The sequence below is a fragment of the Haplochromis burtoni genome, unplaced genomic scaffold (assembly GCF_018398535.1).
Source record: "Haplochromis burtoni strain Fernald_Lab_line unplaced genomic scaffold, NCSU_Asbu1 Contig_226, whole genome shotgun sequence".
Taxonomy (NCBI): Eukaryota; Metazoa; Chordata; class Actinopteri; order Cichliformes; family Cichlidae; genus Haplochromis; species Haplochromis burtoni.
The window spans coordinates 506809-519430 of NW_024582587.1; positions in this window are offsets into that span (position 1 = coordinate 506809).

Sequence of the window (12622 nt, forward strand, 5' to 3'; positions counted from 1 at the left end):
TCTCCCTGGTTAGGAAGGATGAATGACATCACTACGATGTTTGGCTTCTTTGTTTCCTTTTCACTATCGAAGCACATCTGTTCCATCCTTTTAGATAGGGTTAAATTGATTAGGTATAAAAGTAAAACTGCAAAATTAGATCAAATATATGCTAGAAATATTTGATGTTGCGGTCACCATCAAATATTTCTTCCGCCTTTACTGATCCATTACTGAAGGTCAATCTCAAACTGAATGGCAACACTCCACAAATGCCCCTAATAGACCTGCTATGACTGCCCACTCAGTCTGTGTTCTCTGTTTGCATTCACTATAAAGCCAAATCCTGATAGAAGCCCCCGTATGTTGTCAAAATTCAACAGGGTCTATCAACAATCACTGAATTTACCTTCTACTCTATAAATATTGGGCAATATCAGTTAAACTCTTTCACCTGTCCGGAGAAATATTCCAACAAAAGCTGGAATGTTAATATGCTCCTAATTTAGATCTTTTCTAATATCCTTACAATAATGCATCAGTAAACAAAGACGTAATTAAAACAGTTTTTATCTGCAAATCGAACGTAATCAAAAAACATAAATGGAACCTACACCTGTGTTAGCAGCAGCAGTAAACCTGGCATCTTCTGGCACTCAGAATGTGAATGGGCTAATATAGTAATATATGAGAATGTACAGTGTTTAACAATTTATTAGACCACGGCTCAGTGTGGTGTTTATGACACAGCTGCCCTAAAATTAACAGTACTGGTAATTTTTCAATTTTTCTGTAATGGTTAATCCACCAGTAGGCACAAACACTTTAATCAAAATGATATCTTAATGGCAAAATATAATTATTGTTGTTGTTCAGGAATGTTTCAGACAATTATAATTTTATAAGATTCCAAATTGCAGTTATTTATGTGCATTTCTAGCCAGAAAATTAGTTTTAGTTTTAGTGGTTGAATCTCTCATTAATTTATGTGTGGGTTTTGATAATTAATTTCTGCTTTCTCAGAGAAGTCCAGTGTGCTGGCTGAAATTTGAATTAAGTTTATTATGTACCTAATAAACAACAATATAATTTTATAGCTTTAAAGAAGGATTTGAGAGATCTCTAAAACATTTGTGTTTTCTTGTGTTTATGACAGATGATCTATTAGATTTGACGCCACTTAAAATTGAAGGCTGTAGTTGTGGCATTTTAGTGAGGAAAGTCTTATTACTTATTACTTATCACTGAATAGTTCTCAGCCCTGTAGCACCAAGTCCATCATATTTGAATTTTTGAGATCGCTACATCATCAGTGTAATTTTTTAACCCTAACTCTAATCTCCTGATATGTTTTTGGTTTATTAAGATAAAAAAAAAAAAAAACGATTGCAGAAAAATGTCAAAAAATGCAGAAAACCATTATACAAATGAAAACTCATATATGCATAAATGGTTTTTAAAATCTTTTTTGGGGGGGGGATTTGTTTAAGAAACACTCCAGTTTAAAAAAATGATTTTTATTTTCTGGCAATTATTTCATGGTTCAGCCTTTTGCAGGGTTAACTTCATGGGCTATTCAGCAAATAAAATACTGGTGATAGAAAAAGAGATACTGTAGCAAGGCGGGTTCAAATGCAGCTCCAATAGAACAGTTTCAAAACAAGGTGAACCAAACTAACCCAGTGGAAATGCTATAATCAAACGAAGACAACCAATCGTAGCTGGGTAAAAATTACTTTAATTGTTATCTTCAGAACCTATAAAAAATAAATAAACAAGAAAACTGAACAGAATAACAGCAAATGATCCATGACTGCAATTATAATTCAGTTTATCTTAATCAGATAAACTGGAGTAAATAACAAGGTAACAACCATAATAATAAAATAGCTGCAGAACTTTCTAAATAATTAAGTTTACCTTCTCTTCTAAGATACAGTAGCTAGCAGTAAAATGTGGACCACTGCTGATGCAACAGCACAACAAAAGAAAAAACTCTGCCTGCTTGTCCTGTTCTGCCCAGAAACAGAGAACGCACAGGCTAAAAAGCCTGAGAATACAAGTTACTGAGAGCAAACTTAGAAAAGACCAGACTTCATTCTAACAGGAGCCCAAATCACAACGTTCCTGTTATATAGACCACACTGAGGCTGAGGCTCTCTGTAGTTAGGACACACACCATTAAAATGCGTGGGATATGCAGTGGCAGGCAGATAGTAATAGAGGGAAAGGACAATGACAGCACTTTTCTCCCTGTGAATATCTACAACACTGGGACAGTCATGTTCCAGCACAGTGAACCAAACCACAGCCCTGTCCAAGATGACTTTAACACCATAAAGCCCAAAGGGACGGATGCGAGGAGAGGAATGTAGAGCAGAAGCAGAGTTAGAGTAGACCTGAGTCTCAGAGAAGAGCAGTTGGAAGTGCAGGTAGAGGACCAAGGAAATTATTTAGCAAACAGCAGGAGAGAAAGGCATATTATATTGCAGAGAGTCTTTCTCTGCAAGCGGTGAAGCTGATAGAACTCAAAGGGATGATACTCTCCAACCTTCCCCCCACAGAAACTTACCAGCATCTAAAAGATCAACTGATCCTTATAAAAAATGAGTTCAACACCTCACTGCTGGAGCTGAGAGTGGAATTTCAAAACCTCCAACAAGACAGAGACACTGTGAATATTGAGCTTAATGCAGTATGAGTAGAGCCCTACCCTCAGATACTAGACAATAAACAGCCTGAGAGAAAGCAGCTCAAGAGAATCAAAGCCAATCTGCTGTGATTGAAATCAGTATAGAGTAGACCGACAAGTATTCAGCTACCAGACATCCACCTGGGACCATCAAAACCCCAGCCACAACTAATGAATCCTCACCCACAACCACCAGCAAACCAGACAAATCCGCATCCACTTTCATAGAGAGCTCCAGGGAAACATTGTCAGCACACAGAATTTTCCAAATGCGTTCAGACGAACGAGAAAGTCCACTGGGCCACTACACATCTTCCACACAACTTCCTCTTCTCCAATACAGTTATGTTCAAATTCTACTAAAAGAGTTGGTTTTGTTACTAAACATCTATCCACTCCAGCTATGCATTAATAACAGATTTCCAACTGCACAACCTCAGCACCTGCAACCTGGATCACTACACAAAGACACAATGGACCGGCTGACCAAGAGTTCCAAGGATGCTGCTCTTTTACGCGACCGAGGCAGACAACAAACTCTAAAGCTAAATGCTACAAAGAACAGTTTCCTGTGTATGTTAAGCAATGCTCCCTGGATAGGTTGCTGTTCACTCTGTTTGGGTTGTCAGTATATTCAGTATTTAATATAAAATAATATAAAATGCAAAGGTTTCTTGGAACTAAGCCGCAGCCAAGAAACCTAAAGGGTTTAGCGAGTTTCTGTAAAAGAGAAGTGGTCTAAAATCGCTCCTGAGATATGTTCAAACCTGGCAATTGACTACAAGAAACGTCTTACTGTTGTGCTTGCCAACAAGAGTATCTCCTATCAAATACTAAGTCATGTTTTGCTTGAGGATCAAATATTTATTACACTCAGGTTTCTGGATTTTGGGTTGATATTCTGTCTCTCTCAGTTAAAATATGCAACTAGAGACCATAAAAATTAGAGACTGTTCATTTCTTTGTAAGTGGGCAAACTTCCAAATTCAGGAGGTGATCAAATCATTATCATAAACTTGCTCCTTTTTGAGACACAGATTTGCTCTGCTTTTATTGCAATGCTGGTCAATATTGAAATTCACTAGCTGCATCTGTTTGTTTCTAAATTTACTGATCATACATTTTGCCCTGTTTGTGGCTGAGAGAGTTGCGGCTGACTTATGGATACTACAAGTCCACTTCTGGACTACAGTACAGGATTGCATTTCTGAAGAAGAGAAAAATAGATTTGCAACAGACCAACAGATTTGAGAGTTGTCATGGAATTAGGCAAACAGATTGTATGTAAATGTCAACTTGACCTGGTTCAGTCACAAACTCATAGCAGACTGACTCTATCATATTCCTGCTGTGTCACTGCTTTATCACCATCTTGACACACCAAAGTCATTTTGAAGATGCCAACTGACTGCAAGCGATCTCTGGTCCCCATCTTTGACTCATTGAGCCATTTTAAATGCAAGGTGATTCCATGTTTATTGCACATGGCTGCATGAATCCCTAGCAAGACTTATGAAGCTTGGCTGACGGGCATCTCACCATCGAGTTCTATATCATAATGTACATTCGTTGGATGGTTGAAGAGGGTACAGTTCATCCAGCAAAAAAACCCTTAAACTATTTTAGCTGTACAACTGTACAGTGTCCTGCCCCTATGACAACAAAGGAACTTGTATATTTTGTGAGTTCAGTAGGATATTACAGGGATTTTTGCAGAAACTAAGTATTACAACTATCTGATCTGTCGAAAGGACAGGCAACTTTTTGTGCAGCGCTCCAGTATTGACAACCCTATGATCTGATTATCCCTTTTCACTTCAGGTAGATGCTAGTTAGATGGTGGTAGCTGCTGCTCTTCAGCAAGCTGTTGACATGGTATTTGATACGAGCACTGTAAGCCTTGGTCTGTGTTTGCGCTGAACATTTGTCCCTCTGTGTTGTCTTGCAGCTTCCTGGTTGGTAGAATTAATTATTGTATCTTGGGACAACAAGTTAGTCTTCCTGGAGCATTTAAGAGGTGGGTGTTTTCGCCATTCGATCCATGGTATTTGCTTTGTTGGCTTCAGCCTGGTTATTTTAGCTTCTACCCTCCACAACATCATACACCTAATATTTAAACACGCATCCAACTTCTGACACACTGATAACACTGACTAATACACCTCATAATGTGTAATCATGTGTTTTTGATTCTCTTGGTTAATAATGTTGTAAATTTTGGTTAAAGCTGTGTCTCTCTCATTATGTGTCTTGACACAAGAGCCAAACAATGACAGTAAGCACTTACAAATCCTCAAAAATCTGATATATTACAATTAAGTAAAGAAGTTAAAAGGAAATCCAATTTCAGATTCATAAATTATTCAACTTGTTTTTGAGTGTAGGTTATTTCCTGAAATTTGAACTTAAGGTCTCATAGCAGCCATTTTCCACAGTGAAGATAAATTAGTCCCTAATAATTATAGAAGCATATGTGTGAGCACTGGGATATCATGGAAGGTATTATTCAGGATCATTAATTCAAGGCTTATGGAGTTTCTTTTGAAATACAGTGTCTAGGGTAAAAGTTACGTTGGGATGATTACATTTATACCTTACACACTTTATTAGACCAATATGTTTCATTATCTGGATGTTCATAGTTTGGAGGTTTTATGGCTTTATACAAAACATTGACCGTATGTGGTAATAGTCAAGTTGTTCAAGGTTGTGGCAAGAAACGTGAAAAAAATCAAACCCACCCACATCGACAACATTTGGAATCAAATCTCCAAAAAGTTGATTCTGTTCATCTGGACGTAGCGTTTTGTGGGAGAAACGTTTCGTCACTCATCCAGGTGACTTCTTCAGTCTCAGCTGACTGCAGGTTTCCCCAATCTTATAACCAGTACATTTGCATAATGACTGAAACCAGCCCACTGAAGGAACAATGGGCTGTGAGGTCAGTGCCTTAATCTTAATTATGCAAATTCTCATGACCATTGATCAACAACCACTGACCAAAACCCACTGATCAATGACCATGAGTGCCATTCACAGAGAGTTGGGGAATGGCTGCAATCACAGCATTGTAAGATGGAAAGTGAAAGACCCTTAGGCCCCCTCCTCGATTCAGAGATGGTCTTTCCCTTTTCACGTAAATGGCCTCCTTGACTCCGCCCTCAAACCAGCGTTCCTCCCTGTCCAGGATGTGTACATCCTCATCATTGAAAGAGTGTCCACTGGCCTGTAGGTGTAAATAGACTGCAGAGTCCTGGCCTGACGAGGTGGCTCTTCTGTGTTGTGCCATCCGCTTCGCCAGAGGTTGTTTGGTTTCCCCGATGTATAAAAATCCTGGCACTTAACAGCGTACACTATGTTACTCTGGTTGTGTCGGGGGACCCGATCCTTGGGGTGGACCAGTTTTTGGCGCAGCGTGTTTTGGGGTTTAAAAGCCAAAGAGACCTGGTGTTTAGAAAAAATGCGTCTCAACTGCTCCGATACTCCTGACACGTACGGGATCACTACAGGTTTTTGCTTGGGCAGCGGTTGTCCTTCTCTCCTGGATCGGCTGGAGCTTTCTTTAGGAGCCTTTCCAGCTTTGACAAACGTCCAGCTGGGATAACCACATTTATGGATGGGATTCATTTAGAATCAAAGTTGACAACAAAAGAACAAAAAACTTCTCTCAGAAGTGTGGAGGAATAACACTATTTAACTTTAATTTAATATTACACCCAACTTAAACCTACAAAATATAGAGTAGTAATCAATAAATTTAACCAAGAGGCATGTACTACAAAGCAAGACTAATCGGTTAGTGTACTATATCAAGTCAGATTTTCTTTTTCTCGAAAGTGGCGCTGTTCTTATCTGGCTAAACCACCATGGCCACACACAACTTGGTTGGGAGCAGGTTGTGTTCAGAGTTTTGGGTTAAAGTTGGCTGGTAGTGCCAGATTTTCACTAATTCTTATTTACAGCATGTTTTAAGTGTGATCAAATGATTAACTTATTTTAAACAAGGTTTATTTAACTGATGTAAATAACTTAAATAACCAGATTAACAATTTTCTGCAGCATTAAAGCCTTTACACACCGGACACGTAAAGTCCGTGTGGATATTTTGTGTTAAAAATAATTCTCAGACTCGCCTGTTCTTAACGCAGCCATTCACACTGATTGTATAATTTCGCTTGATGAATTTGCAGCATTTATATGTCCAGCTTATATTTGAAGCTTGATTTTTCACATTTTTCACACTTGAATAAAGATAGCTGACCAATTAGATCGCTGCATTGTGAAGCAAGTTGCTCTAGTATTGAATACAAATAGTAAAATCACACTATTTTACCTCAGACACACAACTAGTTTTTGTTCAATCAGCTCTCTGCAATTATTTCTGTTTCCTCAGATATGGTGCCACCTCTGCCAACAAGAGTCCACGCTGCCCCACTGACATCCTGAAATATGCATGATAGTGGTCATGATACTGTACAGCTTCAACTCCTGGATCAAACCATGACATTCTCCCTGCTGTTGCCTTTTTGTAAGAATGCACCCAGAATCTCCACGTCTTCTACTTCTTGTTTAAAAGCATCTGTTCTTTATATATTTTGAATCAGCATTTCATTATCACCATCTAATAATGTCTCTGACTGGAGTAGGTGGCACTTATAAGAATCATTTTGTGTGGAAGAAACATTAAATGACTCACCAAATTCCAATTTTTATATGAGTGTGCACAAAGCCTGAAAGCTTAACAGAGAAAGTTGATAAACTTTTGCTCCGACTGGGGTTTTAGTGTTTTTTTCAAGCCAGTTAAGACAAAGAAAGCCTGGCTCTGTTGAACTTCCTTCACAGTATACCCTTCTGGTGTCGAATCTGAGTTTGGAGACACATTAGCAGCATAGTTATGAATCAATATCAACCATATAAGAGAACACTAAGCTCATCAAACTACAACTATTTAAAACAAAACTACATTACCCACTGGAACAAAAACACATGGGTATGAATACAGTGCAATCAAACCAGTCTGTTGGCTACTCTTGATTGTGCTGTAGTTGGTCCATCTTCCAGCTGTTGAAATGAGCAAAATTACAACATACACTCAAAAAACAATTTGTTGCCATTATAAACATTAAAGTTTTTTTTTTTAAATTAAAATGTAACTGAAATATATAAAATCAGAGAATTGAAAATTTGTTAAAATAATAATCATTAGGAAAATATGCTTATTGTAACCATAATGTAATCCAGTCAAGTAAATTTCATTTCACCAGATTCCATTAAATTAAATCTTTCCACCGGCGTTACACACCGGCCTGGGGGGCTGGAGTGCAACACAAGGAAAAGAAGTAAATCACACAGCCACAGCTTTACAATGACTAGTCGTTTGATTAACTTGACAGGTAGCGAGCGTCAGAGTGGGCATGGCCAAAACAACAAACAAAACACACTGGAAATGAATCAGAACTAACTTACCTATGGTGAATCAACCCCAAAAGAAAATACAAACCTCTAACCTGTCTCCCTACCCGAAACAGGAGAAAAAGGTTGTAAAAGAAACGGCTTCCCACCCCTACAGCTACCATGTCCAGATACGACTCTCTAAACTGTTTTTACTGCAGCCCAGCTCTGTCACACGCCACGAAGGGCCCCAAACGCGCAGCTCACTGGAAACAGGAAGTAGTAGGAGAGGCTGCTGGCCCAGTCAGGTCCCAATTTGTAGCTGGCCTCATTCCCTCTTCCACCAATGGTCAGCCTCCACCTGGAAACTTACATAACAGACATCACAGAGTACAAACAAAGGTGTGGCAAGTAACAACACCACACGGCAACAATGACCTGGGTCATAACAACATTGTACTCACACAAAACAACATTTACACATAATTCAGTTACTCCAAGTCAGTATTTTTGGTGTAAATAATTTCAGCCACTTTTCATGGTGAATTTCATTTTATTTTATGGTGGGAACTCTGCGGTTGCTCCCTTCCCTATTCCGGCTCACTTTTCAACCAGTTACCTATGACTGATGCATGCTCCATGTCCAGTAAACTGCAGTTGGGATTTTGGATGACTCATGGGGTGAAAACCCTCTCCGTACACTGACCGAACAGAAACCAGTGCACAGACGGACACATTTGCAGGATCATAAATTACTGTATGACTGACCTACAGACTGGCTGTGTCTGTGCCTCTGACTCAGTCTGTGAGGCCCATTCTGTTGAGATAAATAAAGGATTGCTAAATTAAATATGAAGCTAAATATGAAGGAAAATCCATATTCTTGCACTCACACACGCACAACCTTGTTTGTCTTGTTTTTTGCTTTTTTTAATTGTATTTTTATTTTAATTAAAATCAATTTTGGATTATTATTATAATGTAGACCCTGCAATAATTTAATTTAACAATAATTTAAATATTATAAGTTTTATGTTTCCAATGATCAGTGGTTCAATTGTTTTGTGCATACACTTAGTTTCATAATGTTCTTTAATTACACTTATTTTATTTTCTGTCTTACTGGGAGATTATTATCATTATCAGTTTGTTTTAACTGCCAGGTTTGTCACTAAGGCTTTAACAGGAAATTCTTCTGCAATAATTCTTCTGTAAGAGTATCTGTGGTACAGCATTGTGTGTCGACTGACAAAAATGGTGAGTCATGGTATATAATCAAACAGAGAATCATTATGTTTCAAAGATCATTGGCTGTTGCCTTTGTGTCCCAAACGGTCATTCATCTGAAGTTTTGATGCAAATGGATAAGAGAACCAGTCCAGCTTGCAAATGTGCACTGAGGTTGTAAACTGACAGATATTGCACCCCTGGCAATCGTTCATTTGACATTTGTATATGGCGACCTTGTGGTTTAGAACAGCGGTCCCCAACCCGCGGTCCGGTCCGAGGCCCAGGGGTTTGGTTTGGTTTGGTACCGGGCCGCGAGAGTTGAGGCTCAGGTGTGAAATGTATGGTTTTCAGGGTTTTTATCGGTTTTCAGCGTTATTTTGTTATTGTTTTTATCGTTAACTCGGTTTTCCTGGGTCTTTTCATGTGTGTTATGAATAAATTTTCTTTTTTTCAGTACCGGTACTAGTCTTATTTTGTTGTATTTATCCGCAACACCTTAAAGGCCGGTCCGTGAAAATATTGTCGGGCATAAACCGGTCCGTGGAACAAAAAAAGTTGGAGACCGCTGGTTTAGAAGGTAACATGTGAACTATGAATTGCATCATTCCTGGTTCCAACCTGGAAGCAGATCTGTTTCACATTTTTCTCTATTGTTTCCAGTAATCTCAGTACTGGCACTCTCAAATAAAGTCTTAATTGTTTCTATAACTAATTTTATCTGTTATTGCTTGGTTGTTCTTCTTAATAATGATGCCAGTAGCTCTTGAATTCGCAATTTTGCAACTGAGGATTTCGGTATTCTAAGTGGTACAGTATCTTCTCATCAGAGATGATGTCTGGAATCTGGCCTCGAGCCGCAATCCCAGTTCAGGGGTTATAGCCCTCCATGCTCCGATTACCACGGTGACTAATTTGGACTTCACCATAAGCGTCTGTTTGAAAAAAATAAAATAAAAAAAATAAGCATCTGTTTGTGTTGTTCATCAGTCCCTTGTGCTTCTAGATCTTGTCATGCTCATTCTTTGTGTTGCTACTGTCAGATAGAATTGACACAACTATCACAACTGCCATCTTGTATTCCTTGTCAGCTACCACTATGTCTAGTTTGTTAGCCATCCGTTACTTTTCCATCTGGAACCTCAAATCCCACAGGACATTTACTGCGTTGTTCTCGATCTCTTTTAAAGGTGTGTCCTATTGATACTTTTAATCCATAATTAGAGAAGATATCCCTGCACACTATCTCATTCACTCATGTTTGTCTGAATATGCAGTCCCAGGTTGCATCTTAAATCCTGCTATGGTGCTAGAATGTCTTAGGAGCATCTATGCACAGCCTGCGCCTTCATAGCAGTGGTACATTCCTGCTTCTGTGGAGCTGTTTTCGGGTCTCTGTCCTATCCTTCAGACTGTCCTTTCCAAGACCTTTCTAGGATTTGGGAAAGTCAGCAACTTCTTCTATCTGTCCATTATAAACCCCATTTAGGGGCTTGGTCTTCTTACTTCTCCTCCTCATCCCTATCTTTCCTCAGCTGCCTCAGGCACTCTGATAGCAGTTCATCCCAGGGGTCCATCTTCCTGATGTATTCGTGGATGCTCATTGTTTGATTGTAGCTCTGACAAACAATAATCCTCACCCTCACTCTGTTCTTTGCTCATAGTCTGAAGGTGCTGACTTGCACCTTGCAGCCCTTCAGCACTGGGGGGAGGTTTCACATCTTCGTTTCAGTGGCATGTATCTCTTTTTTTTGGCAATCCTATTATACCAGTTGAGCATCTGATGAGTGTTAGGGGACATGTGTTGATGGCTGAGATCTCGTTCCTACTATTGAGCTGTCTTCTCAAGACTGACCTTACCTTCTGGAAATATTGTGTTTGGCTGTGTCTGACCTTCTGAGATTGTTATAGTGGTTCCCACTCAGCTGTGTGACACTAAGGTTCCTGTTGCTGTCCTGTGTGTGGGCTAATGTTATTCAACCTATTCAGTCCCGATCACCTTCCCTTTCTTTGCCACCATCCAGGATATCTTTACGTCCTATATGGTTGTGGGTCTCTCTGCCTGCAATTTTGTATTGAAGCTTGGCCACTGAAAAATATCCCATTCGTTTGCTTTGAGACTCTTGGCTTGCTCTTGTAGTTTTCTTTCGTTATCCATTTGCACCATGAAGCGCTGTCCGATCAGTTTGGCAGCATTTAGCTGAATCTGAGTAGAGTACAGTCCTGTACATTTTAACAATTTATCTTACTTCTATCAGCAGCCACATCATTGGTGGACACTAGTGACCTGGTTCAACTGGCAGTCATTCATGCCTATGCCATAACATTGGCTCCACTCGGTATGCTTCATGAGATCATGAGCTGTTCCTTTCTTTTTCCATCTATTGCCGTCATTCTGGAACAAATTCATCTTTGTGTCATCAGAATGATTTTTTCAGAACTCCAAAGACTCTTTAGATCAAAGTCTAATCTGGCCTACCCGAATGACGACCCACTCAACCCAGTGTTACACCCCGGCCTAGGCAACCGGGGTGCAACGTAGAAAAACAGAAATAAGGAAAAGAAAACCACGAAGGCTCTCCACCAAAATCCCAAAACGAAAATATCCCATAACGAAAGCATTGAAAAACCCATTCACAACTATTTACAACAGACTATTTATTTACATCAAAACACCAAACTATTTACAACAAGGGGGAGATCGCGACCATGATCAACTGACACACAGGGCTTAAATACATGGAGGGAGCAATCAGGGAATGGACCACAGGAGGGAAACACAGCTGGGGCAAATTAGACCTGACGAGACAAGGAAACGTAAACTGAACACACTAAGATAACAACAGACCTTCAAAGTAAAACAGGAAACACATGACAACCACGCAAAAACAAAACACTGACAACACCGAAACGTAACACCAGCTTTCATTTCAACCTGTCTGTGTTGCAGTTCTTTTCTGCAGTGGTTGGAGTGGAGGTGCGGTTTGTTTCTAGTCAGCAGGAATTGCAACACCTTGGCCAGTGTGTCTGAGCACTACAAAAGATCTTAGCGCTTCCTTGCTCTGTGGCTTTCCTACCTGAGACAACTCCTTGCTTTGTTTTCTTCAGCTAAACTGTTAGGATGCCTGGGTCGTTGACCCAGGGTTTTTAAGTTTTTGATATTATTTATACTTCCTAGTTTTTGGTTTCTTTGAGTTCTGTCTTATGGCTTATGTCTCTGTCTTCTTTAGTTGCTCTGTCTCCCCTATCACCTGCATCCCCTTGTCTAGTTCGCGTCTCAACCCAGATTGCTCCCTCTGTGTATTTAAGCCCTGTGTTTCTTGTGTCTGTGTC